The following is a 15,446-nucleotide window of genomic DNA, read 5'->3' as shown; positions in this document are numbered from 1 at the left end:
TTGGATTAAGATAAGTCACTAAATAGGAGAAACTGGAAGAGCCTGGTGTAAGAAGAAAACTATGTTGTAGGTTAAATTTCAACTTTTGTAAAGGAGAAGAGTTCTGCAATGCCTGTAAAGGTATTTCCTTGTTGTCTTGAAATCTGAAGTCAGCATATTTTCTTTCCCCTGCAGCGCTCTCCTGCAAATCTGCCGCTCCAGTAATTTGCTTGTTTATCTTTTTTGTTTATCTGAGCATTGCCTTCCTTCATCCCTTCTGTTTTGAGCAGGAGAAGCTCCATTGCACCACCACAATGTAGGTCTGTATCAAGAACCTAGAAGTGCTCAGATCCTTGAATCTTTGATTTGAGAACAGTATGAGTGAAGGAGCAGACTTCCCTGGGGAAGATCAGTGAGTCTGCAGATTAAGTTTCCACTACAAGAACAGGCTGAGAGAGTTGGGGCTGTGCAGCCTGTAGAAGAGAAATGGGGGGCCTGGGAGAAGCCTTTTGAGTATCTAGAGGGGTCTGTAATGAGGAAGAGAACAGACTTCAGCATGGTCTGCTGTGAGAGAACGAGGGGAAATGTTTTCAAACTTAAAGGGGGAGAAATAGATTGGACATGAAGAAGTTACAGTCAGGGTGATGCACTGGAACTGGTTACCTAGAGATATGGTGGATTCCCCATCCTTGAAGACATCCAAGATCAGGCTGGAAGGGACTCTGAGCTACATGACTGAGCTGTAGGTATCTGTTCATTACAGGGGAGTTGGACTGGATGGCCTTTAAATGTCCCTTTCAACTAGAATGATTGTATGTATGTATGGCGTATTCTAAATACCTGTCTTGATATTGACAATTATTGAAATTGAAATTATTGATATTGAAATTGAGATCTGTTAGAAGCTAGGTTAATGCACCCGGGCTTGTTATTTCTGATCAGATGTAGTAAAGAAGACAAGTATGGGATGCCTGGGGACAGCCCAAGGACCTGGCTTCCTGGGCAAGTGGTGTGTTTGTGGTGCATTCCAACCTTAGCAAAGCTGTCCTGGTGTTTCAGGGGAAGCAGTGCTGATGTTCTCGTTAAGACTGTCACAAGATGCTTTCAAGTGAGTTTTGGCAGGACACAACAGAAATGTAGGGGTGGGAGAACCATATGGGGTTGAACTGGTGACAAAACAAACATCTGTGATTGTTTCCAGTCTAATGAGTTCTACTGGAATCTGTTTTCAAAGTACAAGGTATCTTTGAATGTGGGTTAAAACAAACTATGTGCTAGGAAAAAGACCACAGTCTCTTTTGTGTCTCTGCCTAGGAGGTAAAGGACATTGGGACTCCAGCATGTCCTGGACAGTAAGTGCTTATTCAAACCTAAAAACTGAACCCAATTTCTGGTTCTCTGGTGCTGACTGGAACTCAGTAGTAGATGAGCATTAATGTGGTGCAGAGAGATGGAGGGACTGTGACCCTGAATACAGTAACTGTTCTTCAAACCTATGTGCCTGTCTCTCCAAAAAGCCTCAATGAGAAGAAGCAAATTAATAATTGAATCTAGTTGCCAAAGTTTGGACACAGATGTGCTCTCTCAAGAAAGCAATGGCCTGGTCTTGAACAGCTGTTGCCCTTGTCAGTACTTGAGTAATTCAGCAAGGGTGCGCTGGCCTCAAAGTGGATTTGGATCAGAACCAGTGATGTTGCTGGTAGGATGGGGCTGCTACTATGTGTAGCAGTGGCAGCACAGCTGGCCGTGTGAGGGGTGGCAGCTCCAGGGCACTGAGGGTCCTGCAGCCAGCACCATGCCAGCATCGGTCCTGAACGCTGCAGGGCAGCTACAGAGCACCAAGATCCAGAGATGGCAGAGGGCAAAGGATTGCCACTGCCAGAGGTGGCACTGTGTCACACTGAGAGCAGCAGCACGTCACTTCTGTCCCAAAGGAGTTCTGCTTACTTGACTGTGAGGGATCAGAGTGCTTCCCCACTTCTTTCCATGTTGCCTGCTTCACCACTGCAAAGTCTTCTGATCCATCCATTGTGCTGCAAGCTGTGGAATCCGAATGGCTCCATCCCTCGGCTGTATGCATCAGAGAGCAATGCTTAGGGCAAGATGGCCCCATCAGGAACAGTCACTGCTGTGGCAGTGCACAATGTCACTGCAACAGAAGTGGTGGTGCACACAAAGTGGTGTGGCTGTAGGGAAATTGCGATTTGATTTGGCATTTTTACCTGTTAGGTAAGTACACAAAGATATTGGCCAATTGGCCATTCCCATCTTGTGGGTCACAGTAAGTGTGGGAGAGATGGAGGTGGGAATGTGTGTGTAAGGATGAGGCAGTCAGTGCCCAGAGCCAGCAGCACAGTTGTGCTATCAGTACTCTTGTCCTGCAAGCTGTTAAACAGCCCTGCCAGCTGGGAGGTTGCAATTAAAGTATCTTTGCATAAATCTGTTACCACCTGGCTGACATAATGAACTAAAAAGGAGCAAACGAGTCTTCCATTTTCAAAGATAGCTGAATCACCAAATGCTGAATGAATTTAAAAGAAATATTCATTCCTTTTAAGTAGAATTGTTTTGTTTTGAGCAACTTCACCCCTGGTGTTATTTGAATAAATAAACAACTGCACGCTGTTCTCAGGATGCAGGCATGGAGCACGCTGTTAGCAGCTAGTGCCCTGCATATTGCACTTGGCTACAGAAGGCTGCGCAAAAGAAAATTTGTAGAAATATTTGCTAGATAAGCCAAAAGCACTGTCCTGAATTCCATCGGCTTTGTCCTCTCTTTTTAGCCCAGGAAGTAAATTCTTTCTTTGTCTTACATCCCAGCAGCTCAAAGTCCCTGCGGCTGTGCTGCACAGTTTTGCCTCTTTGAAGAAGGAAGAGCAGTGTGAGAGAACCAGAGCTGTCAACCCAGCACCCTGCAGCTGCTCTTCCTCTTTACAGGTAGGGCAGAAAACACTCAGGAACCGATTTTTCTCACGCGAGAAACCACAGAAGCCCCGTATGTTTTGAAGTCCCTTATCTTTGCTGCAAGACGTGCGATGTCTGTGAAGCCCTACGGCAGGAGGAACAGGTGCAAAGGCAGGTTTGTGCTGACAGCTCCTGGTGTTGAAGTGATGCCTTCCACCTCCTCCCGAGGGTCGTGCCCTGTCCCCCACTAGGTGGCACTGCCGCCCGGCTCCCTTGCTACACGCAGTGCTTGGCTTTTGGTGTTCCTGGCTCTCCTTTAGGTCTCTGTCCACACATGCTCAAGTTAAAGAGAAAAAGCAAACAGAGGGAGATAGAAGCCCAGCAGCCCGCTTGCACATGCACGGAATAAAATAAATAACTGAAGGTTGTGTGTTGCATAAGCGGCCCTGGAGCCCCCTGGTGCGCCTCCAAGTCAAACAGCACTTTGGTGCTTGCAACTTTCTCTCTGGGTAAGATGACAATGTTTTCCCAGTTTGTTAGCTCTGCAAATGTTTGCTCTAGACATTATCAATGGGCATATTTTATTTAAAGGAGGATATTAACATTTAAAACAACGAACCTCTTCCCCTAGCTGTAAACAAACACAACAGTTGGGCAGTAAAACACTGGGTGCAATCAGGGCTAGCAGTTCTCTTGTGCATTTTACAGCAGAAGTGGAGTGGAGAATGCCCCAGGGACTGCACTGTGCCATGGGGGATGGAGGGAGAGAGTGCGTGGGGTGCAGCCTGGGTTCTGTCTCTAATGTACATTCTGGAGATGGGAGGCAGCTCACCATCACCTGTCATCTGGTGCTGTGTGCTCTTGCAGGGTTAGGTAAGGACCTGTGCTGCCCACAGGCTCTGCAGCCTGCATCAGCCTTTACATGAGCTCTTCAGAGGGACAGAGCTCCTCCTGCTTTGGCCCAGAAGCTGCTGTAGGTGGGGGTGTGGGTGCTGAGCTGCTGATACCTCTGCAGAAGAGCATAGCAAAAGCACCTATCATCCAGTAGGGAGAGGAGAAAAATGATGCCACGAACATTTGTAGAGCCATGGAAATGGTGTGCTTTCCTCATCTACTCTACTGAGCGTATGTCAAGGAGAGAGACCGTGTCTAGCAAAACTTGCAAATATTCTCATGAGATGTGTTTAGGCAGAATAATGTAGGAGCATCTCATCCTGGGTGCTGTTAGAAAGTGGGCTGTTTTCAAATGGGTCTTTTGGTTTAATACTGTATAATGTCCTTGTTTTGCAGGAACCATCAGTTTGAATAGTGAGGAGGCTGTCGAATACAACTACACGTTCTCCTATTTTCTTACACCAGATTCCACGCATGGATTATACAACCACGTGCTTTGAGGATCTTGCAGTCTCCTGACCTTCTGCTGGAGCCCTGTGTGTACCTAAGCAGCACAGCTCAGCCTTGTGCCCAGGAAGCAGCCTGTGCTGGTGAGTGGTGGTGAGAGCCTCACCTCCTGGCTGGGAGTCTGCCAGGCTTGGTCTGTGGGGGCATGGTTTGTCTGTGTCCAGCCTGGGGTGTAATTGCCTTAATACTGGGGTGTCAGGGAAGCTGCGTCCCATTGACCAAGTGGTGCCAAAGGTGGTAGATCCAAATGTTAGTGACCACAGAAACAGAATATCCCAAGTTGGAAGGAACCTACAACTGTCATCGAGTCCAATGCCTGGCTCTACAAAGGACCACCCAAAATGCAAACCTTGTGTCTGAAAGTGTTGTCCAAATGCCATTCATCAGCTGTACAACAGCGCATGGTCGTCCTCCAAAGGCACGTCTCACCTGGTAAGTTCTAGTGTTATTGTTCCTGATTTTTACTTCTTTTCTACTTTGGCAGTTGTATAAAAGAGTGTGAAGATATTACTCTTGTTTGCACAGGACCCAAAGGAGGCCCCTCCCAGATGTGGTGTCCTCAGCCAGGGTCAGACACCCCCGTGCAGGGCTGTGCTTCTATGGCACCTTGGTGGGAGGGGTGACAGCATGATCCTGGCCCCCTGGGAGGCTGAGAGCAGGGCAATGAGCTACACCGTGCCACTATTGCACAGCAGAGCAGAGGGGACACAGCTGCATCCCCTGGGCACAGGGAGCTGAGTGCAGCTCCATAGCCCTGCACTAGGTCACCTCTTGGACTCTTTCCCTGTCTGTGACCCACACCAAGAAGCAGAGGGGTTTGGGATCTCCTGGAGCTCCCAGCTGCCCACTCCCGGCACCGTACAGGGACTGCCTGCAGGGCAGCAGGGAGGGGAAAAGCCTGTGCAGTGTCTTGGTTTTTGTGGGACTTGTCCCAGGGTAGTGGTGTCCCTCTGATCAAGGCCCTGCTATTCTCCAGCCCCCGGCAGACAGCCCCTGGCGTGTCCAGCAGCCGGCGTGGTTTATCTCCTTGGATAAACAAAGGGCTGCTGGAATTTGAAACTTGTTCCCAGTTGAGGGTCCAAAGCCCGCTGCAGTCCCTGCATGGCTGCCCTGGTCTGTGCCTTTGTGTTGAGTTTAGACATGTAAAACGCAGTGGGCAGCAGTGCAGCTCCTAATGATGTGGAGCTGTGCCAGGGCCATGTCAGCGCAGGTGTTGGTGTACACCCAGCTCTGATGCATTAACTGGTAAATCAGCCGTAAGCCTCACCATTCTGTGGGGAAATTGCGTGTGCACACATAAGTGCAATGCAAGTTGTAACGCCAGGCAGGCAGCTAAACAAAACATCAGTAGTGCTTCGGGTTCTTTGCACGAGAGAACTTCGTTTTGTTTTGTTTTTCCCTATTTAACAAGAAGGATATGAGAGCCGCTGGGAAAGGCTGCACTCCGCTCCCCATACGCACCGTCCACATACGCGGGGTCCCGGGCGCTGCCCACCGCAGCGGGAGGAGCGGGGCGGTCCCGTCCCAATGGGCGCTGCGGGGAGGTGCGGCGGTGATCGCCCCGCACAGCGCCGGGTGCCCGCGGGGCAGCGCTCGGCACACGCGCACCGCACAGCTCGGCTTGGGGAGGGGGCGCCGTGCTGGGCGGGCTGAGGGCAGGGGATCGCTGGGCGAGAAAGAATGCCAGAGGGCACGGTGAGTATTAGCCTTCATTCGCTTTATGTGCTGAATCGCCCCTTATTTCATATAGGCGTTCTGAAGAACGCGCGTTGTTAATAAGACCTTTCACTTTCTGGCGGCTCGACGTTCATCGAAGGTTCTCAGCGTCCCCCTCGGGGCTCCCACGTCGGAGGCTGAAGGAGCCCCTGGGAGAGCGGCCGCCGCGGGACCCCTCCCCTCCTCCGGTCCACCTGCGGGCACCGCGCTGGGGCCCCGCGCCGTGCGGGCTCGCGTTCCGGGCCGGCGCCCCGCGGCTCGGTCGCGGGCAGGGGGCGGATTTTTCAGATGTTTTGGCCCAAACACCATTTGCTTCCTCGGGGAGAAGTTTGGCCGTCGGTCCTTGGGACGTACGGTTGCATAAGCGGCCGTAAGGGAGCGGCCGGACAGCGAGGACAGGTGAGGGGGCGCACGGCCGCTGCTGGAGCCGCTGTGTGCGGTGTCACCGCGTTCGCTCCGCTCGGTCCGCTCCACGCACCACGAGCTGTTGGCTCTGAGCTCCGCTGCAGCGCGGAGCCGTCGCCCGGTTGTTCCGCTTTAGCGGCGCGTGGATCTGGTTGCGTGTAACTTCAGCGCTCCTCGTCTATCTGTGCCCTTTTGCGGGATAAACCTTTATTTTCTAGACGATAGACTCAGGTGTCTTAAAGGTCTCGTGAATGCGGTTGGGTTGTGCTGGACAGACACAAGATTCTGCAAGGAGAGATGCAGCCCTTTGGGTGCCTCTCATCCCTCCTGCATGTAACTGATTCTCTTCTACACGTGCCCACGGAGCTGAATGCGTGGGGCAGACCTGCAGCCACACTCTGCATGGCAGAGGGGGTTATGCAAACAGCACGGCTGTAACTGGCACCGTGAGACCCCGCAGCCAGCAGGCTGTAAGCTTCCCATAATCTCGGTGATTTACTGGATAGTGCTGCTGCTTTTGCAGGCAGCTCTAGGACTCCTCGTTCCTATTCCTACAGCGTTTCTCTGCTGTGATCCAGCACTAAGAGAGCTCGGGGGGCACCACTGCTGGGATGTGTGTGCTTGGAGGTGACAGCACACTTTGACGTTCACAGAGTTTGGAGGAACAGTGATGTGTTATGGCAGCCTGTGCTTAACAGGGGAAATCGCTCATCCCTCTAAGCTAAAACAAACTGAGTTAAGAAAAATGTGATTTTTACTACTTCTCTTACAGTTGCACCTTGGATCATCTTATAATCTGGTAGCTTTAAAAATTAGATTAAGAACAAACAAATGAAGAAAGTCCTTCATTTTATCCATTCTTTCTAAGAGGAAAAGGGTTTCTTTCCAGCAGCCTGAAAAGAGCTGGCTGCATCCCCCAGGCGCTGTGTGGCTGAGGGCATCCTGCAGGTGGGGCTGGGAGCAGCGGGACTGCTGTGCTGTGGCATTTCCGCATGCGGTGGCTCCCAGCTGTGACCTGGAGCGCTCTGAAATGTGTGACCCTTTAAAACCAAAGCCCGCAGCGCACAGGCTGCTCACCGTGTTTTTATTCACTGGAATCAGTGATGTTTGCTGTGTGGCTCAGTGGACCATGGAGAGAGCTGTACTTTCTTCTTGGGAGCTGCCTGCAGTTGCTGCAGTGTAGCAGGGGGTGAGCTGCTGCCAGCACATGCCAGCAGCCCGGGGTGAAGACATTTGTGTGGCCTCTGTCTTCCTCTTGCTTAAGCCCGTGGAGCGTGTACATGAGGGTGAGTTACAATCTCCTGTACTTGTCTTTCTTATAAGATGGGGCTCCAGTTGGGACCTCAGGTGGGTTCTGCAGCCTGTGCACAGCCTTCCCTGCAGTGAGAGTCTCTGTGGGCTGAATAGTTGCAGTCAGCCCCACTTCATTCTGTGCCTTGTGGTGCTGTAGTGCTGCCTCAGCTGTGCTGACAAGTGGGTTTGCAGCTCTGGCATCAGGAAGGTAGGCACTGCTGTGGGCAGTTTCAGCATCCGCTGGTCTCTACTGCACTAAAGATGAGCCAGCAATTTGCAACAGACTTTTTCCCAGAGCCTGAGGGCTGTGGTGCTGCCCAGGGAGCCAGCTGATGTATTTCAGTAGGGAGCTGGGATGAGTTCCCTCTTCATTAGCAAACATGATCAGGTACCTTGCATGCAGTGCAGAAGCCATTGGGAAACTGCTGCTTGGCTGTAGTGTGGTATTGGCAATCTGCAGGCCATCACAGAGCAGCATCTGCTGGCTGCCTTTCCTTGGCACTTGTAGCAGATGAAGCAGCACTTTTCTACTGTTGTTCATCATATTTATTAGTTTCCGCTCCTTTCATTTGTTGAAGTAACGAACTGAGAAGACAGTACCTGAAGTGGTCATCAGCATTTGCTTTCAGTCAGCATCACAACTTTTTTGCCAAAGGATTAATGGTTCTTTTCTCTCCTTTCCTGGTGTTTTTGTTGTAAGGTGATTTTATTGGCTCTGGTTTGAATTTTGGGATGTGGTGTAAATAAGAGGTATGAGCAGCTGTGTGTAGCCATGGTCTCTCTACACATGTCAGGTGCCCAATATGTACAGCAGCAAGCAAGGCTGGCAGTTGATGCAAAGGTATGCTGGGGTTAAATTGAATTAAATTGAATTTAAATTGAAGTTAAATTGAATGCGGAAGCAATGCCTCTGAGATACGTCGGACTCCTAGAAAATGCTTTTTAACTATTAAATATCAGTTTTGTTACCCATAGTGGTTATCATCAGAACCTGTGGAGCTTCCATCGAATCTTGTCTTTGAACGCTTTCTGAATAAGTTCTGCTGCCAGAAGGTCCTGAAAACAGCATCCAGAAATAATGATAACATGCAGCCCTGAGCCATGTGTGGATATTTAGCTGCAGTGCACATTATTGTTGTAACTCACTGGTGGGCTACTTATGGAGAACGAATGGCTCACCCTTCCCACCTTTCAGGGCTCAGTGTGCACTCAGGGAGAGTCTGGGAAGTGTAAATTTTCCAGATGATGGCTGCCCTGTGCTTCTCGAGAGCACAGAGGAGATGGTTCTTCTGGTCTTGATGCTTGGAGATACCACCAGAGCAATGTCCCTAGATTGCCCAGAAATGTGACTGCACTTCTGGGTTTCCTCAGCCATCTGTTTGCTGCTGTGCTTGGGGGTTTGCCCACACACACTGCTTACACTCCATTTCTTCTGGAGTATCGGAATGCATAATGTTTAAAAACCTCTCTTGAATTAATTCTGAGCACTAGGTAAGAATGCAGATGAAAATACAGTAAAATACACTTCGGTTCTTGATTAAAAAGTTGGAAGTGAAGTTCTAGATAGGAGATAGGTAGGAGAACAAAAGCATTGTCTAAGGCCATATAAAAAAATGGAAGGTGTTTCTCAGCTGTTGCACAGAACCCTGTGGGTGAGTTTGGAGCACAGAAGCGTGGAGATGTTTCAGCTCACCACCGCCTCGCTCCTGCATCCCCTTTTCTGCACAGGACCCGAAGTAGCTTTGAAGTTGGAAATGTAACTCCCCACGCACAGCCCTCAGCAGGACAGTGCTGACCTTTCTCTCTCCCTTTGTTCAACATGGAAACAGTCCCCCCTCTTTCACCCTCCCCCTCCCCCATTTCAAAGCTTCCTTCCTTCCTTCCTGCAGTTCCTGGATTTGTACCAATGTGGATGTGATGACTCACATTTCCCAGATGCAAAATGCAAAAGTGGGATCTTTCCTCTGCCTCTATGGGGGTTTCTTGGAGCCTGTGCTGCTGTTCAGCTTCTTAAATAGCACGTCCAGTGTGATCCAGATGGTTTTCCTGCTGACCACAGCATTCTGGATTCTTATTTAACAAGCCGTGTATTTCTGGGACACTGCTTAATAAGTTCTGTATTTAAGTGTTCACTGTATGTGCATCTTTAAACTTCTTTGGCTTTGAGGACTTCTTGAGAACCTCTGAAGCATACTAATTTAGTCTGCTGATGCAGGCAGATACCTCTTCCTCGTGCTCCTTTTAGGGCTTACATCCTTAAGCTGGTGTTTGACAACCTTAGTCTCCATTGACAGAGGGGCTTGGAGCTGGTTCAGGCAGTGCAGCAGCTGTTGGCATGCAGTTAGGAGCTATTGGGATAGGGCTGAGCTCTGCTAGGCTGCAGCTGCTGTCCCAGCTTTGCCCACTCCTCTCACTGATGACACAGTGGGCTGTGAGATCCTGTGTGAAGTCCTATGTGTTACTCATGTGCTGTCCCAAGGTACTTGGGTAACTGGATTGACAACTCCTTGTCTTCTTGAGCCTTCTTTGAGGCTCTCATTATCAGCCTGAGTTGAAGCATCCAGTCTCAGTCATTTAGACTGGAGTTTGCTGGGCTAGGTCATGGCACTGATGGTATAGGGGTGGCTCAGCATTCAGTAAATACCCGTACTTGGCTTTAGAACCATTACAATACTGAACTTTGTGGAAGTATTTGTGTTTTTTGTTACATAGGCTACCTTCTAGATTAGTAACCTAATGTTTTTAGTAGTTCTCAGGGAATTGATTTGTTGCAACATTCCCATTTGAATGTGCTGCTCTTACTACACTCCTCACCAGGAGCAGCTTCAGGATTTTTGGGGGCTGGGGGAAAGAAATGTGTTTGGTTTGGGGGTTTATGTGATGGTTGTTTTTTTTTTCCCCTCTTGTCTCATCATCTTCCAGCTGAGGTCCTGTCAGTCTGGGTAACAAATCACTGCCCATCTCTTTTTCACCATGATCACCTGCCATGCCCAGTCCCGCAGCATGTTACTGTACTGGAGGGTTCTCTCCCTATTAGCTGTATCTGTTGGACATTTAGCTTTCACATGAATTTGCCCTTAAAATACATTTTCTTCCAACCAAACAAGTAAAAGCTTTGAAGTCATGCTATCTGATCTGCTTCATCTAACAAACCAACAATGTTTTTTTTCTAGATAAAGGCAATAGGCATTTGAGAAATGTGTTTATTAACAGTCCTCTGTCTGTTGGTTCTGTTTTTCTGTTAACTGAAGTTCTGAAACAGCATTTAATTAGCTTGAATGTTCCTTGGTGTGGCTATGGCATGATGTCAGAAGTAGCAAATCTGATGAGCAAAAGTGCATCTCATTTACTTGAGGGGTTGGAGAAAGTGTTCTTATGGGCAGACAGAATGTTGGCACAGAAATGGGCTGGGCAGAAAGAGCTGAAAACAGCAGCACTTCCCCTTGTGATGGAGCTGGGAACACAACAGCCAAATAATTTCTCTGAGAGGTGTCAGTCCTTGCTCCAGGAACATCTAGAGCTTTTTGTATAAAAGCTGGTTTTGTTATGGATTATGGAATTGTTATGTTCTGTTTCCTCATCTAAAGCAATTTATTTTGTACTGGAGGACCTGATGCCCACCCTAAATCTGTGAAAATCTTGGCACTCAGAACAGGATTAAATTGGTCAAACTTGGTTTTCATTTTTTGAAGATTGGTTTGTAGCTACCAAGTAAATGAGCAGCACAGCAAGGTCCTGTGGGAGCATGGCACAGGGCTCAACCTTTGGGCAGCTCCCATTTGGGTTTGCTAAGGCATTTGGAGGAGCTGTGTATAGGACAGAACAGTAAGACAGTGCAAGAGAGGACGGGTAACTTAGGGTGTGATATAACCATACCTGGTTCTCCATGTGCTGCTGTTCACGAAGCCAGCATTTCACCTTGATCCCATTTAGGGTTCTTTCTGCCAGCGCCCATTCATCTAGCATGATGAAAAGCAAGTTTGTGGGAATAAATACAACAGTCTCAGCAAGCTTGTTTATTCTTAATTAACTTAACTGTGGAAAGAGTAATCTTACAGGAGAAGAAACCTACACAGTGTAATGGTGCTTGTGAGGCACACTGCACAGAAACAGCCCCTGTGTGATGATGTGTCAGTGTCCAGGCTCTGTTGGTGTGCCAGAAGGGCAGGAGAAGGAAGTGTTTCACCTCAGATCTGTTGCGTGGGCATCTGAGGCGTTTCTACACAGAGCTCTTAGTGGGCAACTTTGCTGTCTTGTACAACTAGATGAGGAAAGAGTTTTTGGGAGATGTGTGAAAACTCATACTCTGTGAATATTAGGTGACATTAGCTTTATTGCTCTTAAGGAATGAAACAACCGAGAAAATGGTGTTGGTTATATATCACTGGCAGTAAAGGACTATGCAGCTTGCACTGACACACTACCCAACAAATGGTTGGGGAAAGAATGAAAGGAAGAGGCTGTGAAGGTGGTGACAGTAAGAAGTGATGTGTGAAAGCAAGCAGAGTGTTTTATGGAGGTAAGTGAAGTCAGCTGGCATTTGTCATTTGTGGACTGAATTGAAAAAAAAAAAAAAAGTTTTTGGTTGTTTTTTTTTCTTTAGGTGAATTTGAAAGTTTATTGTCACTTAGAGTTTGTCTAACACAGCCTGACCTAACTGAAATGCCTGCACAAGGGGGGCATGATGTAACAATGCAGGATTTGACGGATGCAGGCTGAACAGAGCTTTGTTCAGAAAACAGGTTCTTAGGCAGAAGTTGCTAACAATGTATTTCCATATACCAGTGTTACTTTACTGATAAAGGAAGCTCAACTCAGCTGAAATATTTCTCAGCAAATCTAAGATATTAATCAAATTTTCCCTTAAATTTTATTTTTTTTTGACATGAGCTCAAGGTTATCTTTCATTATTGCAATGTCAATGAACTTAGGGGTAAACCAACAGTTCCCTGTAACAACAGTTCTTTGAAATACCCCAGGTTACTCTTTCAGGTAATTCAGAAACTGCAGTTTAAGTAATTTGAGGTTCTCATAATAGTTTACTCCCTAGATGGGGTGAATTTTCATTGCAAATAGCTCTCGAAAAAGAAGAACCCAACAGTATATTCTGTTCTTTTTCTTTTCATTTCATCTGGAAAAGATTTTAAGGAATATCACTCTCTATTACTGAGAATTTAAAGAAGTGTTGGAAGTAATTCTTACTGTCTGATCGTTCTTATTTTTATTGTGACGTTCCGTGTCTTAATGCTGCTTAAAGTAAAACCAATGTCACTGAAAGGATTATTGATAATGGGATCTAGTTGAGGGACAATTACAAGGTTGGTCAGGATAACAAGATAAGAGGATATTTATTGAGTCCTTCTTTGAAATCTCTTGTGTTTTGGTTCCCAAGTTGTCACACACGGTGACAAATGGTATGTATGTGACTGCCCCATCTGAACAGCTGGCACATGCATTTCTTCGTGATGGCTCCTTAACCAACAATGTCAGGAAGGAAAGTGAGATCGAAGTTTGAGGATTGAAGGTTTTTTTCTTCTTCAAAACTGCTGTAGGAGTGCAGTACCAGCTCGGGGGCCTATCCTTTCTTCTGCAGAATTTTCCTGAATATCTTGGCCAGGTGTTTGGTAGTGTACGCTTCCTAATGCAGTAGTTTCTGGGTAACTGTTCAGAATGCTGTGATAAATGGCCCATAGTTGGTCTGTGGGGTCAGATTAAGTGGCAGCGCCTGCACAGTCTGTGTCTGAAGTGTTTCCATTTGTGAGTCTGCTGATAGGAGTGTTTGGGTGTTTTATGGGATGTTGGGCAGGCTGAGTTGGTCCTGTGGTCGTAAGTGCTTTGCTGTTCCAATGGGGAGGACTGAGTTTAATGGGAAGGAATAGAGCCTTTTAATCAATTCTTTTGTGACTGGTTCTTAGAGACATTTCTGTTTTTTTGTTTTGTAGATAACATCAGTCTCTTTCTTTTCCCCCTTTTTAAGTCCTTTAACATTTTGCCATTTATGGTCTCTCTTATCGTGGCTGTCTAAATGCAAGATAACTCCCTAATGCCATGTCTTGCTGCTCTGTATGCACTCTTCCTCTCCTATAGCCATCTGTGCCTTTTCAGTGTAGCCGTTGAAGAGAAAAGCATGATACAATCTGGTGATACTGGTTTGCTGTTTTCCTTCTGTCTCATTCTTCCTAATGCAGCTCAGTGTTCACTTCTGTAGTACTTCAGCCCTCCCTGCTTACAAGTTGGATTTTTTGCCACAGGCCCCCCGGGTTTCTGTTGCAAAGGTGCCTTTCTTGTCCTTGGTCTCTTTAATAGTTAAGCCAATCCCTTACCTCTTGTGGTTGGCTATTTCTTCAAGCATTCTATCTAGTTACTTCTCCCCAAATTCCTTGAATGTGAACATAGAAGTGTTTGTGAGAAAACTTGCTCTGACATTTTGCTTGCTGACAGTTCAGTGTGTGTATGGAGTTGATGGGATAAAAACTGAGGAGCTCTACAGGAACACCAGAAAAGTAATAGAAAGGAATTTTTAAATGGATAGAAATCTGGAAAGCAAAAATAAAACATTTGTAACAGGGCAGGTTGGCTTCTTGTGCTTCACTTACCAAAAAAACTCCATGTTCTCTGTGAAGAAAAAGTTATCCTTTGACATAAAACTGGGAAGCTGTAGATCTGGGCTGCAGTAATTAGAAGTACACCCCTAAGTAGCATGGAAAGTTCTTGCTGGTCTTTCCTGCAAATGATGTAATCGAGCAGCTGCATCAATATGCACTCGTCAGAGGCACTTTTCTTGAAGCTTTTAAGATTTCCTAAGAACTAAAAGAAGTTTCTGGATCTGGTTGAAATGCAGCTTGGAGAGGCCGAATGGAAGACTGAGCATGAAGAATGTGCTGATCTGCTGAAGACGCGTTGGTTGTTTGTTAACTTTCAGAGGATTTGATTTCACTAAGACGCTGTGTTACTGGTGAGTAGATGCATTTTTACACATCGTGCGTGCAGTCAGTCATGTTCTTCCTCATCAGAGAGAGGTTTACTTTTTATAGCTAACAAAGTATCATTTTTTTCCCTTGACCTCCATCTGTTCCCTTGTCTTTCAGAGAAGCGTTTGATGTTTCCTTCCCAGCTTGGTAGCTTCTGTGTTGTCATTTTCAGAAGTTTCTCACTCTTAGAACATGTAGAGTGCAGTGAAGGCACGTGCTTTCATTTTATCCTCATGGCAGATAAAGTCCTGGCTTCCCTTGGGCTGGTTAGGAAGTCTATTGTTTCCTGATAATCTTATCAAAATAATATATGATTGCTCTCAGCTGAACTAATTCACATATGAATCATTTTGTCTTCTATTAAAATGCAGAAGGCCTTGGTAGCAAATATGTCTGCCTTTATCATATTGGATACTGATATTACTGACCAAAGGAGGAAAATTTTTATATTGCAGAGGGCATTTTAGACCAGAGTAAGACTGGCCAAGACATGACAGCTGATGTAAAGTAAATGGGGGTGTCACCATTCCTGGCAACTCTTTTCAAAAACTAAATTCTGGCATTTAAGGAGAGGTTTGTTAATTTGAATCGTAGATTCTCAGGTTGGAAAAGACATTGAACAAGGACCTTTGGCTGTAGGTCACCCCAGCTGTGAGGCTGAGCAGCAGGATGTTCCTGTGAGGCTGAGGCTTGGCATGGGCTTGTCTTTTGTGCTTCCAAAAGCCATCGGTTCAGTGTGTTCAACTCTTAGAATAAAACTGGGTGTGTGTTGCCTGG

General features: G+C 47.0%; 1 protein-coding gene across 7 annotated transcripts in view; it reads left to right on the top strand.

The window, feature by feature from the left end:
- The first annotated feature begins 3,893 nt into the window (after positions 1-3,893).
- Positions 3,894-15,446, top strand: part of SLC16A12 (solute carrier family 16 member 12) — a 28,459-nt gene continuing 16,906 nt past the window's right edge. The window contains exons 1-3 of one of the 7 annotated variants that reach the window (XM_032445250.2): positions 3,894-3,979; positions 4,243-4,367; positions 14,540-14,653. The gene's annotated coding sequence lies outside the window, so the exon portion shown is untranslated. Of the gene's footprint in view, positions 3,980-4,242; positions 4,368-5,794; positions 5,980-6,197; positions 6,400-7,404; positions 7,692-14,539; positions 14,654-15,446 lie in introns of those variants that run through there. The other 6 variants (XM_032445247.2, XM_032445253.2, XM_032445248.2 and 3 more) reach the window with 6 other exon arrangements.

Source organism: Coturnix japonica, chromosome 8 (genome assembly GCF_054131305.1).
Source record: "Coturnix japonica strain WE chromosome 8, WE-NBRP24, whole genome shotgun sequence".
NCBI lineage: Eukaryota > Metazoa > Chordata > Aves > Galliformes > Phasianidae > Coturnix > Coturnix japonica.
Note: the sequence above shows the minus strand (reverse complement) of the source record. Positions and strands in the feature narration are given on the sequence as shown.